We start from the raw sequence: 4,840 nt of genomic DNA, 5'->3' as shown, positions 1-4,840 counted from the left end.
GAGCCTCTTCAGTCTGGAAGTGTAATGTATCTGTTTGTTCATCCACATTCTTGATGGATGAACAGACTGATACCCCCAGGAAGTCATCAGCAGAAGAGAGATGGGTCTTTAGGAACACTTGTAAGCCAAGGTGTTACACAAGACTACGGATGTGTGGAGCAGAGGTAGAAATACCCACAGATAGGAAAGAGGACCGCTCTGGGATATGGAGAGAAGGAATGGTCAGCCTACTGAAAAGTATCCCCCATCACTTGACACACCCTCCGCAGGGTCATCATCAAGGAACTGTAATTCATCCATGACAAGCAGCTTCCAGCTCAAATGTAAACACTCCTGAGACAGTCCCCACAGGAGCTCAGAAACATTCTCCATGCACCCCTCATGGGGACATCTTCCTCTTACAGCAGTAAACATCTTGCTTCCCTACCTACAGGGAAGCACGCTACAGGTGCTTCCTTACCTGTCCCTACCTGTGCCACGACCACAAGATGCCTACAAAAAAAAAAAGGAAAGACACTTCACTGGCACCTCTCTCCTTATTCTCATCTGCACTTTGTCACCTGGGCTCTGAAGCAGGCCTGCTCCTGCTGTCAGGGCACACAAAGTACTCATGGATGTGACCTTTTCATCTTTTGCCTACTCTCTCCCTAGGGTTCAGACATCACCCCTGTGTCCTAACCAGGGAACAAGGGGCATATTCCCTTTTCTCCCAGGAACCTACACAAAATTGCTTCTCCTATGAAAGTCACTTCCGCTATGCACATCAATCAAGGCAGATGCATAGCAAGGGCCAGGGGATCCTGGGCTGCTCTTCCAGCACTTAGCCAAATATTGAATCTGTTTATGCTCCACTGGGACACAAAGGAATGTCATAGGCACTAAAATATTCCACTTCCCAGTTACGCCCAAGCAAGCCTGGTTGGTGTTAGGAGACCCAGATTCTACCTCAAGATTGTGCTGCTGTTTTCCCTACGGCATGGTTGGTCATACACAGGTGAGGTCCAACCTTTAATTATCCCTTTGCCTTGGGTTCCTGTCAGAGGTGTTCAAACCAGAGCAATTCCATCTTGAATAGGGGCTGGGTAAAATGAGGCTGAAACCTACTGGGCTGCATTCCCAGGAAGTTAGGCATTCTAGCTCATAGGAGGTTGGCACAAGATACAGGTCATGAAGACCTTGCTGATAAAACAGGATGCAGTGAAGAAGCCAGCCAAAGCCCACCAAAACCAAGATGGTGAAGAAAGTGCCCTCTGGTCATCCTCACTGCTCATTATATGCTAATTACAATGCATTAGCATGCTAAGAGACACTCCCACCAGCACCATGACAGTTTACAAATGCTATGACAACATCAGGAAGTTACCCTCTATGGTCTAAAAAGGGGACGAACCCTCCGTTCTGGGAATTGTCCACCTCTTTCCTGGAGAACTCATGAATAATCCATCCCTTGTTTAGCATAGAATCAAGAAGTCACAACAAGTGTAAACAACTGAGCAGGCCACACGCTGCCCTGCCTGTGGAGTAGCCACTCTTTTATTACTTCACTTTCTCAATAAACTTGCTTTCACTTTATGGATTTGCCTCAAATTCTTTCTTGAGTGAGATCCAAGAACCCTCTCTTGGTGTCTGGATTGTAAGTATCCTCTAAACTAGGTCTCCAGTAACATTCCTCTAAACTAGGTCTGGGAGTTCTTTTTTTGAATTGAATGGCTGCTGAGAAGTTCCCAACAATATTTGTAGAGATCAGTCTACGGTGGGTACACATCTCAGCCCACAAACTTAGATTTACGTAAAAACAAGAAAAAAAAGAAAATGCCAACTTCCAGTAAAGAACTTGGACGTCATCTCTCCTATTCTTGCAACGAGAAAAAAAAGCTGAACAAACTAATGATCATCAACTTTTAGATCCATCAGAGAACTGAGGTCACAGAGCCAATCTCTGTCCCCAAAACTGGGGACAATAGAAAATTACAAAGAATGGCAGCTTACTGGGAGCAGACACGCACAGCTGGAGTCAGTATCTGCTGTAGTGTGTGGAACTGGCATCAGTAGTTGCTGGAGGCTCAGTGTAAACGAGCTGGAGAACTGAAAACCCCAAAGGGGGCCAGTCATAGGGAGGCGTCCATGCTCCTGTGAGCTTTGCCTTGAGGAATTCCACCAGGTCCCCACTGTGAAGATCAGAGAAAAATAACCTCTAACTCCCCGCAGAGGAGGGGGAAGTAACTGCTCTGAAATACACCCAGAGCTCTCTGTTCTCTTTAACAAGGTCTGCCCTCAAGGGAATCTACTTTACCAGAGTCTATCTAACCTACTGGGGTTTTACCAAAGCCCAACTGACCTGGGGGAAGAGAAACACCCAACTCAGGCTCACTAGAAGACTAAGACTTAATCAGAAAAGTAAAGAATGTTTCCCTAACCCCTACACCTCACCACCACATCAAGATGGCCCCTGTATAATAACTGGATTTCAGCTTTAAAAAAAAAACACACATCTGGCCGGGCGCAGTGGCTCACAGCTGTAATCCCAGCACTTTGGAAGGCCGAGGGGGGCAGATCACCTGAGGTCAGGAGTTCAAGACCAGCCTGGCCAACAAAGTGAAACCCCATCTCTACTAAAAATACAAAAAAAAAATAGCCAGGTGTGGAGATGGGCACCTGTAATCCCAGCTACTTGGGATGCTGAGGCAGGAGAGTGGCTTAAACCCGGGAGGCAGAGTTTGCAGTGAACCGAGATTGTGCCATTGCACTCCAGCCTGGGCAACAAGAGCAAGACTCTGTTTCAAAAAAAAAAAAAATCTGCAAGCCTAAGACCCTATTTAAGGAGTCTCTAGGAAAACCCAAGACACCACGGGAGATAAAAACAAAAGCATTCAAGAAAATTTTAGTCTCTGACACCACAGCTACAACAAACAGCAAACACAGCCTCACTCCTAGCCAGATAAACACACTAGAGATCAATCTATGTCAGTTCCTTTTATCCAATACATCCTATCTGACTTTCAACAGAAAATTACAAGGCATGATAAAAAACAAAAAAACGCATTCTGAAGAAACAAAGCAAACATCATACACAAACCCATGTATGGCAGAGATTTGGGGATTATCAGACCAGAAATGTAAAATAACTGATTAATATGCTAAAGGCGCTAATGGTAAAGTTGGACGACATCCAAGAGCAGATGGGGAATGGAGGCAGAGAGATGGAAACTCTAAGAAATAATCAAAAGGAGAGGCTTGAAATCTAAAACTTACTTATGCAGAGTGACCAGAGGCAGCAGTGGCAAGTGGGTCCTTGTGGTCTAGAAGAACCCTGCAAAAATATGTCTCTCTCCATCTCTTGAAGACTTGAAGGCAGACTCAAAATAATTCAGGCTCAAACTGGTTGATATGGTTTGGCTGTGTCCCCACCCAAATCTCAAATTGTAGCTCCCATAATTCCCACATGTCATGGGAGGGACCCAGTGGGAGGTAACTAAATCAGGAGGGTGGGTCTTTCCCATGCTGTTCTTGTGATAGTGAATAAGTCTCATGAGATCTGATGGCTTTATAAAGGAGCGTTTCCCTGCACACGCTCTCTTGCCTGCTGCCATATGAGACATTACTTTGCTCCTCCTTTGCCTTCCACCATGATTGTGAGGCCTCTCCAGCCATGTGGAACTGTGAGTCAATTAAATCTCTTTCCTTTGTAAATTACCAAGTCTCATGTGTGCCTTTATTAACGGTGTGAGAACAGATTAATACACTGCTTTTTCTGCAAACCCGGCCAACCCAGCAATTTTTTCAGAAGCTTCTGTTCACATCTCTCAAGATGGAAACCACTATCCCAAACTATGTCCAGAGCTCTCTCGATACATGGGTCTGAGTTTAAATGAAGAAGAAATACATGCAAATATGACCATGGTTTCTGGAGCACCAATTCAGGGCCAGTTGGTAGCAACACCTTCCAGTGTGAACTATACAATGGCTCCTGTAACTGGTAATGATGTTGGAATTTGTAGAGCAGAAATTCAGCAAGGGATTCATGAAGCCATTGGATCAAGATGGAAAATTCACGAAGCCATAAGTACCAAGATGGAAAAATTGGACTCAGGTTTAAATCAGTAGATAATGGTATATTTGTTCAGCTAGTCAAGGCTAATTCTCCAGACTCAATGGTTGGTCTGAGATTTGGGGACCAAGTACTCCAAATCAATGGTGAAAACTGTGCAGGCTGGAGCTCAGATAAAGCACACAAGGTGCTCAAACAGGCTTTTGGAGAGAAGATTTCTATAACCATTCATGACAGACCCTTTGAATGGACAATTACCGTGCATAAGGATAGCACTGGATATGTTGGTTTTATCTTTTAAAATGGAAAAATAGGCCAGACATGGTGGCTCATGCCTGTAATCCCAGCACTTTGGCAGGCCAAGGCAGGCAGATCACCTGATATCAGGAGTTTGAGACCAGCCTGGCCAACGTGGTGAAACCCCATCTCTACTAAAATTAGCCAGGCATGGTGGTGCACACCTGTAATCCCAGCTACTCAGGAGGCTGAGGCAGGAGAATTGTTTGAATCCAGGAGGCAGGGGATGCAGTGAGACGAGATTGCACCACTGCACTCCAGCCTGGCCAACAGAGACTCCATCTCCAAAAGAAAAATAGAAAGAAAGAAAAAATAATATCCCTAGTGAAAGACAGCTCTGTAGCCAGAAATGGTCTTCTCACAAAACATAATATCTGTGAAATCAACAGACAGAATGTCATTGGACTGAAAGACTCTCAAATTGCAGACATACTGTCAACATCTGGGACTCTAGTTACTATTACAATCATGTCTGCTTTTATCTTTGAACATATT

General features: G+C 44.8%; 1 pseudogene; it reads left to right on the top strand.

Moving 5' to 3' along the window:
* The first annotated feature begins 976 nt into the window (after nucleotides 1-976).
* LOC112631763 lies at nucleotides 977-4,272 on the top strand (annotated as a pseudogene).
* The last annotated feature ends 568 nt before the right edge of the window (nucleotides 4,273-4,840 follow it).

The sequence above is a fragment of the Theropithecus gelada genome, chromosome 9 (assembly GCF_003255815.1).
Source record: "Theropithecus gelada isolate Dixy chromosome 9, Tgel_1.0, whole genome shotgun sequence".
Taxonomy (NCBI): Eukaryota; Metazoa; Chordata; class Mammalia; order Primates; family Cercopithecidae; genus Theropithecus; species Theropithecus gelada.
The sequence above is the reverse complement of the archived record's forward strand: the minus strand, read 5'-3'. Positions and strand labels throughout refer to the sequence as shown.